We start from the raw sequence: 15,256 nt of genomic DNA, 5'->3' as shown, positions 1-15,256 counted from the left end.
TTAATAAACCTTGGGATAGATCTTAAACCTCAGAACATCAATTTGGGACTTGGTCTCTCGTCTGAAGAAAGATTATCCTTCATCAATTTTTTAAGGAAATATAAGGATATATTTGTTTGGAGTTATGAAGATCTCAAAACATTTGATACTTCAATCATTCAACACACAATTCTGATGACATCTAATGGTAAACATGTCCAATGAAAATTAAGGAAAATTCATTTGAACTTAGAAAATCAAATCAAAACAGAATTGAATAAACCCCTTAAGGATAAAATCACTTTTCCTGTTAGGCATTCAAGATGGGTTTCCAACTTGGTACCCGTTAGGAAGAAAAACAGTGATATCCACATTTATATAGATTTTAGGAATCTTAAGAAGGCCAGTCAAAAGGATAATTTCCCACTGCCCATTATGGAACATATTTTGCGATCAGTTGCTAGTTTTGAACTTATGTCGTTCCTTGATGGTTTCTCTGGATATAATCCAATCATGGTCCACACAGATGATAGGCTAAAGACTACTTTCAGAACCAAATGGGGAACTTATCCCTACTAAAAAATGTTATTTGGTTTAATAAACACAGGGGCCACTTTCCAACGAGCCATCGATATATATTTCAAAGGTATGTTAAACAAAACAATTATTGTTTATCTAGATGACATTACTATTTATTCAAATAACAAAATTAATCATTTGCAGGACTTAAAAAAAAAATTGAACATTGTAGAAAATATGTGATTTCATTAAATCCGAAAAAGTCTTTTTTCACTCTTAGTGAAGGGAAACTTTTAGGGTTCATTGTATAAAAAAATGGAATTTACATTGACCTTGATAGAATAGAAGAATTTTCAGAAATTTCTCCACCATATAACAAAAAAGCATGCAATCATTCTTTCGATAGATCAATTTTTTCAAAAGGTTTGTCCTTGATTTCTCACAAATTATTTTACCATTACAACAAATGATTAAGAAAGACACAATTTTTAAATGGGGTCATCATGAAAAGCAAGAATTCGATTTAATCAAATAGGAAATCATTAATACTCATTTAAATAATATGAATTTCTCTGATCATTTCATCTTATATACCTTTGCTTCTTCAATGCCTTGTGCCGATGTTTTGACACAAATTAATAATAAGAAAATTGAAGCACCCATCTCATTTTTCAGTTCAAATTTTCAGGGTGCTAAATTGAATTATTCAGAAGTAGAAAAATAGGCATATGCTGTATATAAATTTGTAAAGAATTTTAGACCTTTTCTTTTAAAAACACACACGAAAGTAATAGTCCCATTCCCAACAGTGAGGCAATTACTAATGTAGAAATAAGTAGGAGAAAAGAGAGAAAATTGGATAACAACTCTGCAGGAGTACGATATTGAAATAAAACCAGCCAAAATTATTAGAGGATAAAGTTTTTGCAAGTTGCTTACAGGAGAATCCAACATACCAGCCGAAGGGGACATAAGTGACAATGAATACATTTATGAGGTAAGTGTAATTGATGTTGTTTCCAATATGCTAATTTAATTTTTTACTTGAAAAATGGATATGCTCCTCCTGAAATCAATTATAAAGAAAAATATCTTTACGATTAAAATGAAGTCATTATGAGATTGTTGATACTATGTTATTTAGGAGAAACTATGATTCCATACTGTTAAGAAGCCTTGAAAGGTATGAAGCAAATTTTTTTTTGTAGGAACTTCACGATGGACCAGCAGGTGGACACTTTGGAGGAGATACTACTGCACACAAAATCTTACATGTTGGATACTACTAGCCCACTCTCTTCAAAGATACCCATGCATATGTGAGGAAATGCAAAACATGCCAAAATGCTTCTAGAAGGCAAAGGAAATGAGCCTTGCCTCTACATCCAGTCAACATTGAACAACCTTTCGAACAATGGGGAATAGATATCATAAATGAGATCATTCCTCATTCTTCTAAATAGCATAGATATATTCTGACTGCTACAAATTACTTCACTAAGTGGGTGGAAGAAATTTCGCTAAAGGTAGTCAATTCTGAATCTCTTATTGAATTTATTGATCAATTTATCATTACAAGATTTGGTTTTCCTTCTACACTTATATTTAATAATTCATCTTATTTTTCGAGTACCAGTATGATTGAATTTGCAATTAGGAGAGGTTTCAAACTCAAATATTCTGCTAATTACTATCTCCAGGGAAACGGTTTGGTAGAATCCACTAATAAAAGTCTCCTTAGAATAATCAAAATAACTGTAGATCAAAATCAAAGAAACTGGCGCAAAGATTTAATATTTTCTCTATGGGCTAATGTTGGCATTATGATATAGGTGTTGTCCTTGATGGCAACTTACTGAGATAATAGATCTCAGTTCAGTCTCACAGAATGAAGAAAAAGGGATATACACAGGTTCCTCTTGATAAAGCCGAGTATACATGCGGGATCGACGTTCAAAAGGCACGTATACGTATACACGCACTTTCATGCAAGGAAAGGCACATACATGTCGGAAAACTAAGTTTTGGGTCCATGATATTTTGGTATTTGGTCCAAGGTATTGACCGTAGGTATTTGGTCCAAGGTATTGGTTCTATGTGGTTTTGGACCATGGTATTGAGTGAGGCCTAAGACTATAAAAGGAGGAGAAGATCATTAGGCAAGGGCACTGAGAAAGTCTTGAATATCTAGTATGCAGGTTAAGGGTTCATAATGCTTTGTTTGATCTAAGCTAAAGAGGAATCTCACTGGTTGATGGAGAACAAGATCTAAGGACACATCAGGATCTAATGGTGTGGAATGAATCATCTCTATACAGTTTGATCACGCTTATTCTAGATCTGTATACTGACGCATGTAATGTTCTGTAAATATTATGATCTTGGTATAAATAAAGTTTGGAATAGCTGCAAATCATGAATGAATATTTACAAATGTATACGCTGGTTGACTATGATAAAACCTCATATATACGCAGGTTAGATACATATGAATAGCGTATACCATATAAACTATGATGTTTGAAGTTACATGTGATTCTGGTTGTTGATGCAAAGTCTGAGTTTTGGTGACTGTTTACTGGTGTCAATATTCTGCATATTCAGATTGGTTGATTATGTTTAGCTTCAGTGTTGATGGATGAGATCTATAATGGATTAGGATCATAATGACTTATCTTTATGTGATCTGATGGATTAAATCTGGTTGCTAACATATGTATTATCCTTGTATATGTAATGATCTGGGTATGTTTGAAGTCAGGAAGTGCAGCGAAGTTATAAGTAAGTAATTGATGACATATACACTGGTTCGCTTTGGTGAAGTTGTGTACACACGCTGCTTCAGCACTTCCAAGTAGCGTATGCACTTTGATGCATGATTTTTTTGATGATACAGTTGGTTTTGAATATTGTTGCAGAGTTTTGTGTTCTGCTTTGTGTTCTGGTGACTACATTTTGTTGATAGGGTTTCAGTGATTCAATATTTGGTGATTCAGAGATTGATGATGCAAGTGGTGATTGATTTTGTTCTTCAATGATATTGATGGGTCTAGTATGAAAATTGGATGAAACGTGGCCTTCAGATTATGGTGTTGTGCTTCAGGAGTATCCAGTCTGAAAATTTATGAAACGTGGTACCTGGAGGAAGAAAGAGAAGGTTGTAGCCTTCTGTAGGTCAGCACCTACGTACTAGTACATCAGCTAGTACAAGAGCTAAGGCAGTTGTAGCTCCCTTCCAGTAGTAGCTAGAAAACGAGTGAAGGTTGGAGCATTCAGTAGGCGGGTGCCTACGTACTAGTAAAAATATCGGCTAGTACAAGAGTTAAGGGGGTTGTAGCTCCCTTCCAGGAGAAGTTGGAGAATGAGAGGAGGTTGTAACCTTCTGTAGGTAAAAGCTTGCGTACTAGTATAAGGCTGCACCAGTATAGAAATATTGGAAAAAGAAGTTTCTTATTAAAAGAAGATAGAGACAAATTGCAGCAGGTGGTTTTCACCCACATTGGGTTTCCACCTTACATCATGTTGTTCATGTGTGCTTCTTGTATGTGATGATCTGTTCTATTTTACTGCACCTGTTTACTGTTCATATGATTAATGAAGTTCTGATGCACTAACTATAGATCAACATTTAATGGATTAACTGAATCATAATTTTACTGGATATACGCTAGTTGCATTAGACACAGTTGTGTGTACATGCAGGTTCCCTTAACTGAAGTAGCATATATGAATCAGAGTATGAAAATGAAAAAGTGTTTGATTTGATAATACTGATTCACCCCCCCCCCTTTTAGTATTATTTCCAACAATTGGTATTAGAGCAGGTCCTTTGGTATAAGCTTGATCGCCTGAAGTAGATCCGTAGAACAGTGGGAAAGAAGCTTAAGAAGAAAGCGCCTAAGAAGAAGAAGACATCTCAGAAGAGCTGTGACAGTGGAAGAATCGATTGGGGAATATTTGTAAGAAGCACTTCAGATTCAGAATCACTTCAGAATGAAGATGAACAAGCAAAAGAACTATTAGGTATGGATTTGTTATCCTCTGGTGATACATTTATCCATCCATTTGAAGATGATGAAAGTGATAGTGAAACAACTAAATTTTCTCTTATGGGTGAGAAAGAAAGATATCAAATAGAGGCAGAATTTAAAAGGCTTACAGAAAAAATTAGAGATCAACAAGATCTATTGCACAAAAGGGAATGTATCTCCAAAGAAGTAGTTACCAAACTAAAAGCTCAACTAGAGGAAGGAAACAAGGTAAGGAAGCTATTCAAGGAAAAGGAAGATCAATGTCAAAAGTTGTAGGATGAAGTGACATCATTAAGAAATGAAGTAAATGAAAGGAGCACAACAATCAAGAAACTCAGAGAAAGATCCAGTTACTATGAAAGTCTTGAAGCTACGATCCTCTCGCTAAAAGAAGATCTTGAAGAATCAAATAAGCAGAATAAAGAACTACTCCAAGCTCTTGAAAAACAAGAAAATGAAGTTCATGAATTAAAACATTAGTTGGAAGAAGGAAGGAAAGCTGAAGAAAACATGAAGAAGCAGTATCATGAAAAGGAAGAGCAACTTTAGGTTGAGGTAAATATTCTAAAAGATAACTTAGAAGTAAAGGACAAGCTCTTACGATTTCAAGATAGTACTAAGATCTTGGATGACATCCTTAGTAGTCAAATGTCTCCTACTATCAAAACTAGTCTTGGTTTTCATGAATCTATTGAAGGTGAATCTAGTTCACAAAATAAGACAAGGAACTCTAATGCACAATATGAAATACTCAACAAGGAGATGAGAGGTCAATCTCATCAACAACCAAGGAAAGAAATTCTTCAAAGAAAATCTTTTACTCCTCTGATGAGTAATGTTGAATGTTATGTATGTCATAATCTTGGACATGTTGTAGCCAAATGCAGAAGTAGAATGGTTCAAGACCATCACACAGATAGATCATCACGTTCCAGGTACTTTAAGGGATATTGTTTTTCTTGCAATATGTTTGGTCACAAAGCTGTTGATTGCTACAGAAGGAATATGAAAGATGTAAGACGTTATGCATGTAAAAAGTTGGGACATATAGCAAAGGAATGCAGAAACAAAGTACGGGCACCATACCAAAAGGAGAAAACATCATCACACTTGAAGATATGGAAGAAGAAGGAAGTACAGTCAGAAAGATGTGGCACAGGACAATGTACAGACATAACAGACTTAGAGGAAGCTGAAAGTGTAAAACTTCAGTGTTCTCAATCTCATACGCAAGTTTCATAAATAGAAGTCGTGTATATACGTGAGTTAGACCATGCACAGTTGCATATGTGTTAGTTTGAGAAAAGCAGTCGGACAGCTCAGGAAAAGGGTTTGATATGATCCAGTCCATTATTTGCTCTGTTTGATAATGGTTACAATCTGCTGATGACGTGTGGAAATATCTTGATACTTGTAAGATGTTTAGAAGTGGTTTGATCCTAACTTGATGATGATGATTCCTTGATACTTCTTGCTGATATATGCATGATCAGATCTAACAGATGGTACAGGTTCAAGAGGAGCATATACTTTTAATAATGCATTGTTGACATTATGGTTAGTAGTCCTTGGTGATGATGTTTATATGGCTAAATGATACATCTTGCTATGATATGGTTATGAGTTGTCCATGACAAAATCTCATATGATTCTTGGGGTTTACATAGTTGGTGTTCAGATCAGATTTGTGGTTGTTTCTCTGATGATGCATATATGCTGCTTACATGGTGATCTTCATAAGGATAAGGAGAAGTACAAATCTTGAATACACAACTTCATTACTTGATGATGAGTCACTCATATGCTATCGTCATATGCATAAAGATCATATAATACAGTTATGATGCAGGATTCCTTCAGTTCTTGGAGCTTATGTGGATGAAGATTGTTGTTGTTGATGATATCAAGAAGTCTTGACAAAATATCTTGAGGTCAAGATACATAGTGCTATATACAGTATGTTGAATACATTGATGATTACTCAAAGTTGCATTGTTGGAGACATGATGACGATGAGTTCTTACCTATATGATGATAGGTTGATACTTACATACGTTGATTGATGCAGATGTTCCCAAGTGATGATACATGGATGATATATAAGATCATGCAGATCTTGATGATAAGATGGCTATGGTGTTTTTCACATATGATATAATGTGAATGATTTTGTATGTCATCTGCAGAATTCATTCATGGAAGGCTATGATAATGTTCAAAAGGATGAGTTGATACCTATATGTAGACATACCTTGTTACAGGTTGTTGACTTATACACTAATGTACATATACATGTTGCTCGTCTGGATGATGTTGATAGAATGGATCAGATCATACAGTGTGTGTGATAGTTGTTGATGACTCTCATGGTCTTGTTTAGATATTTGGTCTCTATTATAAATGTCATATATATCATATCAAGACTCATTATGCAATAGTTTGTCTCTATCTATTGTAGTCATTTGATGAATCCCTTTTGGTCATATGATGTAATTTGTACTCACACTATGCATGGGAAGGATGGTGTAATATTCCAGTCATGTATAAGCAATTGGTACCTAGTGTATCCCCACTTAGTTGGGTGGATGAGTCAATATTGGTATATCTCCACTTAGTTGGGATATGGATGTATGTATGAGTCTTTGGTGATAGGAAGGTCATTTATGATGTATAGAGTCATGTTCTTCTTGTAGAACATCTTTTGTAGACCTTGCTTACAGTTAGCGGGAGCATGAATAGCACACTTCAGTAGAGCAGAGATTTTAGCATGTACTCAGAGGGAGCATAGAAAGATTGGTACACCTTGGCATATACAAAGGGGGAGCTCAATCAAAGATTTAAGCAGGTACTCAGGGGGAGTATGGACAGCGGAATGTATATCAAGGAAGAGAATATCTTGGTCCGCCCTTTGCCCTTGATGTCAAAGGGGGAGAGTGACTTGGTATGGTTGTTTCCATCAAGTCCAAAGGGGGAGATTGTTGGCATTATGATGCATATGTTGTACTTGATGGTAACCATCTTGTAATAGAACAACTCACTTATATATAATTAGATGAATCTATAGAAGAGATATCAGATGTGATAGAATACATGGGATGCAAGGAAGCTCAAAGGAATTAGTTCAGATGTAATGTACAATGACAGTCCATTAGATGACAATTCTCAGTATGGAAAGCTAGCTTTTCCATCAAGTCCAAAGGGGGAGATTGTTGGCATTATGATATAGGTGTTGTCCTTGATGGCAACTTACTAAGATAATAGATCTTAGTTCAGTCTCATAGAATGAAGAAAAAGGGATATACGCAAGTTCCTCTTGATAAAGCCACGTATACACGTGGGATCGACATTCAAAAGGTGCGTATATGTATACATGCACTTTCACACAAGGAAAGGCATGTACATGTCAGAAAACAAAGTTTTGGGTCCGTGGTATTTGGTCCATGGTATTTTGGTATTTGGTCCGAGGTATTGACCCTAGGTATTTGGTCCAAGGTATTGGTTCTAAGTGGTTTCGGACCATGGTATTGAGTAAGGCCTAGGACTATAAAAGGAGGAGAAGATCATTAGGCAAGGGCACTGAGAAAGTCCTGAATATCTAGTATGCAAGTTAAGGGTTCATAATGCTTTTTTTGATCTGAGCTAAGGGGAATCTCAGCGGTTGATGGAGAAAAAGATCTAGGGACAGATCAGGATCTAATGGCGTGGAATGAATCATCTCTATACAGTTTGATCACGCTTATTCTAGATCTATATACTGATGCATGTAATGTTCTGTAAATATTATGATCTGGGAATAACTCAAGTTTGGAATAGCTGCAAATCATGAATGAATATTTACAGATGTATACGCTAGTTGACTATGATAAAAGCGCGTATATACGCAGGTTAGATACATCTGAATAGCGTATACCATATAAACTATGATGTTTGACGTTACAGGTGATTCTGGTTGTTGGTGCAAAGTCTGAGTTCTGGTGACTATTTACTGGTGTCAGTATTTTGCATATTCAGATTGGTTGATTATGTTTAGCTTCAGTGTTGATGGATGAGATCTATAATGGATCAGGATCATAATGACTTATCTTTATGTGATTTGATGGACTAGATCTGGTTACTAACATACATATTATCCTTGTATATGTAATGATCTGGGTATGTCTTAAGTCAAGAAGTGCATCGAAGTTATAAGTAAGTAATTGATGACATATACACTGGTTCGCTTTGGTGAAGTTGCATACACATGCTGGTTCGGCACTTCCAAGTAGCGTATGCACTCTAGTGCATGATTTCTTTGATGATACAGTTGGTTCTGAATATTGTTGCAGATTTCTGTGTTCTGCTCTATGCTCTGGTGATTGCATTTTGTTGATAGGGTTTCAGTGATTCAATATTGGGTGATTCAGAGATTGATGATGCAAGTGGTGATTGATTTTGTTCTTCAATGATATTGATGGGTCCAGTATGAAAATTGGATGAAATGTGGCCTTCAGATTATGGTGTTGTACTTCAGAAGTATCCAGTCTGAAAATCTATGAAACGTGGTACCTGGAGGAAGAAAGAGAAGGTTGTAGCCTTTTGTAGGTCGGCACCTACATACTAGTACATTAGTTAGTACAAGAGCTAAGGGGGTTGTAGCTCCCTTCCAGTAGTAACTGGAAAACAAGTGAAGGTTGGAGCATTCAGTAGGTCGATGCCTACGTACTAGTAAAAAGATTGGCTAGTACAAGAGCTAAGGGGGTTTTAGCTCCCTTCCAGGAGAAGCTGGAGAACGAGAGGAGGTTGTAACATTTTGTAGGTAGAAGCCTACGTACTGATATAAGGCTACACCAATACAGAAATATTGTAAAAAGAAGTTTCTTATTAAAAGAAGATAGAGATGAATTGCAGCAGGTGGTTTTCACCCACATTGGGTTTCCACCTTACATCATGGTGTTCATGTGTGCTTCTTGTGTGTGATGATCTGTTCTATTTTACTGCACCTATTTACTATTCATATGGTTAATGAAGTTCTGATGCACTAACTATAGATCAACATTTAATGGATTAACTAAATTATAAGTTTACTGGATATATGCTAGTTGCATTAGACACAGTTGCATGTACATGTAGGTTCCCTTAACTGAAGTAGCATATATGAATCAGAGTATGAAAATGAAAAAGTGTTTGATTTGATAATACTGATTCACAACCCCCCCCCCCCCCCCTTCTCAGTATTATTTCCAACAACTAATAGGATAACTCAAAAGGTTGCTATAGGAACTTTTCCATTTAACCTAGTATATTGGAAGGAATCCATCATTCCATCACATTTAGCTCTTCCTTCATTATCCCTATTTCAACTTATTGAAGAAACAACTTCTTCTTCCTTACAATTAAGAAATTCACAAATCCTAAAACAAGAAGAAGAAATGGAAAAGGCCAAACTCACACACACAAAACATCAACATATGGTGAACTATTCTTTTGATTCAAGTTCAGTCACACAAAGATCCTTCCAAGTTGGATATCTAATTCTCAAGTGGGACAAAGCACATGAAGAAAAAGGGAAATGTACCAAATTTAAAAAATTATGGCTTGGCCTATTTCAGATTGTTGAACAGATAAGCCCATCTACATTTATACTTCAAGATTTATCAAGAAAGAGATATTTTCTCCCTGTGGCTCATCTTCAAGAAATTATTTTCTTAAAAATAATAATAATAAAATCTATAAAATCACTTCCATTGTACATCCCGCTGCAATTTATTTTCCTTTTACAGATTTTTCTAATAAAATGTTAAATAATATTCTATTGATTTTTCAAACATCTCTTGAAGTTATTTTAATTTTTCAATTTGAAGTTAAGGATTTTTTAAGAAGTGGTTACCAAAATTGAAAATTAGATAAAAATTATAGAACTCTAAAAATATTTTCCAGTAAGTTGTAAAATCTTTAAAAAACCTCAAAAATTAGATCCTTTTACTCTAGTTTCAGTAAAAAAAGGTTATCCTTAAAAAGTAAAGACTATCTTATGACTTAAGTACTTTCAACCTGGATTTGTCATCCAAAACTCTTAAGGATTCAATAGTCCTCCCCATCCATTAAAAAGGGAATTTTTTAGAGTGTAATTCTAAAATATAATAAATCTGAAAAAGATAAGAGGTCTCATCACGAGCCTACTTACCATGTTCATAGGGAACCAATTAAACTAACATTGCCATACTTAACACCAAATCAGGGTAATGGCTTATGATTTTTAATTGTAAGATAAGGGGTCTCATCACAAGCCATCTTGTTCAATTTTAATTATTACTGGTGAATGACATTGTCGTTATCTAGCCACCAAACTAGTACAATGGCCTTTTAGCATTAAAAAAGAAAAATAAAATTTACCTCTAATTATTGCACTATTAGATCGATGGGACATTCAATTGTTGTTGGTTAAAAGGTAACCTTGTCAAGGCTATGAATGCATGCTTGCAACAATGACTCTACCTGTGAAAAACGAGTACACTACAAACTAAGTCGTAAAAGGACTCCTACCTTATTTTTATAAACTAATTAATGATTGATACAAGTAGATATGATTTTTTCATTCACGAAAGGTTTTTAAAAGAAATTGCAATTTAATGAGTTTTATAGTGAGAGTAATTTTATTTATCTAAGTTTTTCGAAAAGTAGTTTTCACTTAGATTATTTTTACTGATTTTTTGGAAAATTTCATTTATCAGAGATAACTGGTGCTTCTAACGAATCACCAATTCTTGTATTGTTCAACAAAACCCATATTAATACATTATAAATTTCCTATGAAATTTATTATATTAAAATAGGGACCCTTTAGTTTAAAAAAAAAATTGTTAATAAAGAATTATAACCAAAGTTTAGTATTTAGGATTTTTAAATTAAAACCCAATTATTAAAACTTGATTATCCAAAAAACCAAATTTTAAGAGTCCCTGAGACCAAAACTATACTTAGGCTTCAAAAACCTTAAGTATTAAAAAATATGGGTTATTTAATTAAAAAACAAAATAATCAGAGCTTTTAATTCCCAAAGGTTTTATCTTTATAAACTCTGACTCATCCAAATCTCGCATTTCAAAGTTTCTAAGGAATAAGAAATCCCTGCATCACAAATAAACAAAGTGTCATAAGGAAAAAACCCCTCTGCCAACTCCATTATGATTGTGATATAAAGTAGACATGATGGTGGAGTTAGTGAAGTTCATAAAAATTCCGCATCCGTGACTATCGCAAAATCAAAAGGCTTAAGGCCAAAACCCGCTACACACTGCCAATTGCGATTTTGATATAAGCCTCAGACCCGATGGGAATATCCACTGCAATTCATAGATTTCCTACATCTGTAGTTGTCACAAAATTTCCAAAAATATTAATTCCATACTCTTGCCTTATCTCGATTGCGATATGCGATATAACCGGACGCACCGAGATTATACAATGCAATTACATTAAATATAATGTCCACGGAATCTCAAAGTTCCAAGAGCCATGCCTGATTTGAATTAGAATTGTGATATCATTCCTCATGCCGATTGCGATATGATGTCATCTGTGAAATCATCCTCCACGTCAAACTCCATGTCATCAGCACGTCACCCGCCACATCAAATCATGACATCATTCATGACGTCACTGCCACGTCACCCGCCACATCAAATCATGACGTCACTACCACGTCACCCTGGGACTTCACAATTGCAAGTTTCAAAGGGACACAGGTATAGCAAATCCTTCACCCCAGCCATTTTGCGATTGCGATTAGGCCACCCGGACACGACACATATTTAAATGGATATGAATGATTTTGCATTTGGGTTTATCGCAAATTTCACTTTCTTGCTTATACCTTTACCTTCGCTTCAAATACCAATTGAAATATAAAAGCCCGACTTGCCTTGATTTAATAAACAGCTCAGATCTACCGAGATCAATGGCGGAGAAGACTTTGAACACCCTATGCTGATTTTAAGTTTCTCAGGGGGGGGGGGGGTCTGAAAAGTGGTTTTTTGTCCAAACCATATATCCATGCATCACTCCTTTGTTCTTTCAGACCCCCCTCCTGACAAACCACTTACCACTTCTGACCCCCTTTTAAAACAATTATCCATCCACCTTTCAGCGATTGCGATGATTTTATTTGAAGTACTCCCTGCCTCTAAGCGATTATGATATGTTTTAAGAAAGCCCCCTTTGTATTTTTCTTTAGAGTACTCCAGGTCTTAAAACAATTGCGATTATTCAAATTTCTACCCCTAGTCTAGTCTAAAAATGATTTCGATTCTATGATAAGATCGTAAAATTCTGACTTGTCTTACCATAGACCTCACTCTGCATTACTCTCCATAATGGTTGTGTTCGGAATTTATTACAACTCTATGTTTTTCCTGATTTCATGCAAAAGTGATTTGTTTCAAATAAAACTCTCTTATCAGCCTCATTTATTTCTAGCTTATCGATTCTTGTTTTCCTTGTTTAGGTACATGAAAGAAGAGGATATTTGTGTTTATAAGCAGCAGTTCAGTTCAAACAGACAGAAAAACATCCAAAGAATCTGATGGAACAAACAAAGCTAATGAAGACAATAAATCACTTTCAGAAAATTGCTACCAAAAAAAATTGTTTCTCCTTAAACATATTGAATGGATCTGTTTAAATGACCTCAATGCTTGGCATAATAGATTCAGTTGTTTTTCTACTATTTAAGCTTACTCATTGTAAGAAATTAAGGTCTTGAATTTTATGAAGCAAGGCTTATGAAAGCTCGCACTACTGTACTTTCATACTTATCTCAATAGAACGACTAGAACATTGTTTAAGAATTTTCATAAATAATTTTGAGAAGTTGCAGTATTGTACTCCTGGAATCAAATTTGTGGGAAGGAATAAACTACTTCTATTTATTTTTATGAGTTGAGAAATGTACATCTGGTATTTCTATATTTGTGCCTCTGTTTTGTTCATAAATAAATAGCTAATTTATCTTTTCAGATTGCTTATTACACAGTATTTAAAAAACAGTGTTACATGTACTCATTTATGATCATGTTGGCAATTATATTTTTAAATACATGTTCAACAATTTTCTTTGATATTTTAAATGCGATATGATTTATACACATTATTTTGATTAACTATTTAATCAAATTAATCATCTTGAAATATTTTCATTTCCATTGGTGTTTGAGCAATATATATTGTTATTTACTAAGGAAAATCATTATAGATCGCATCCAGATAAATGTTAAACAATCCAGGGTTATAGTGTAGATTAATGCATGTGTTTTCCATTTAATTCATTATTGCAAACCCATCTATTTCACTTCATTATAAGCATTACACATTCATTCAATAACCTTTCATTCAGAAACTAGTCCCATTATCCCCAGTTGGAGCCACTATCTAAACGAAAAAGGAGTTGTCTTAAGGTACAGACTGGATGGTTTTCCCCCTATGTTGACGTAGTGATTTTCGAGGCCCCAATAGACCCCTAAGCCAAACTATGGGTTGCGGTAAATCCAGGACTGTGTTGCCTTGGTGGGCCTAGGAATCCTTGCCGGTGAATGACAGGATATACCATAAATCCAAGAGGTGGTTTTCTCTTTGTTGGGCCTAGTAATCCTAGATTTGGGATATGCAGTAAAGCCTTGAGAGTGGGTCTAGTTTTAGGGCCCATTGATCCGGTGGCATTCAAGCTTGTTTGGCCTAGTGATTGAGTGGAGATCATGGTAAAGACTCAGAGACTAGGAGACAGGAAAATTTCTATTGGTGTAGGTGGAGAAATATTGTGGCATCCATGCTTGTTTGGCCTAGTGATTAGGTGGAGATCATGGTAAATCTTGTTATGATGTGTTCATTGTGTTGACCTAGTGATCCAGGATGGATTATGATAAATCTTGTTTTCTATTGATGAGAGGGATGTGGTTTAGCCTCGGTATGCCCTCGTTGCGTTCTTTTGGTTTGAGTCCCACATTCATGCTTAGAATATGGCACGAGGTTGAATGGATGAAGAGAGATTTTTCTTAGCCATTCTATGGTCGAGTGTAATGTGGAAGTCCCGTCACGGGTTTGGATTTTTCATCATTAATGAAAGGTTATTTCTCCTTGTAATTCTATGATAATTTTTATGGATTATATGTGGTCTATATGGTTGTATTTTCATGAGTATTTTTGTTGTTATTATGCTAGTTATATGTGTGGTTTATGAAAATAAATATGTATGGCTCTCATTATGTTTTTACTTGTAAATGAATGGATAATGTATCTATGGCCTAATAGATGGTAATGTAGCAAGTGACATGAGGGAACAATGGTTCTTAGCGATTCTAAGATAAGTAAAATATCCCTATGTTTAATTTTGTTAATTACACCTGTATATTACATGCTTGTGACATGTTTGACGAAATACCTATCATGGCTAGTATGGGTCTGATGAAGGTCTTGTTTAACTTATTGCTCTTGCATCATTGTTTCCCTGTACCTTTACTAACCTTAAGATATCACTCCATTCTAGGGAGTGACCTAGGCTCTGGGCCCGAAAAAGCGGCTTAAATCCTGGGGTCATTGGCACATAACTGACAATTTGGGTCTCTGGATGCTGGTGCATAAGTCTATGAGAGTGATTTTGGGTTTCTAGATGTTGTCATGCATATATCATGAGAGCAGCTAAGGCCTAAGATGGTCAAAACTTCAGTAGGACCCAAGGACAAGTTGTCTGGAGCATT

Source organism: Pinus tabuliformis, chromosome 9 (assembly GCF_031772625.1).
Source record: "Pinus tabuliformis cultivar Carrire ecotype Pingquan chromosome 9, CPIR1, whole genome shotgun sequence".
Lineage (NCBI taxonomy): Eukaryota > Viridiplantae > Streptophyta > Pinopsida > Pinales > Pinaceae > Pinus > Pinus tabuliformis.
This window is presented reverse-complemented; position numbering follows the sequence as displayed.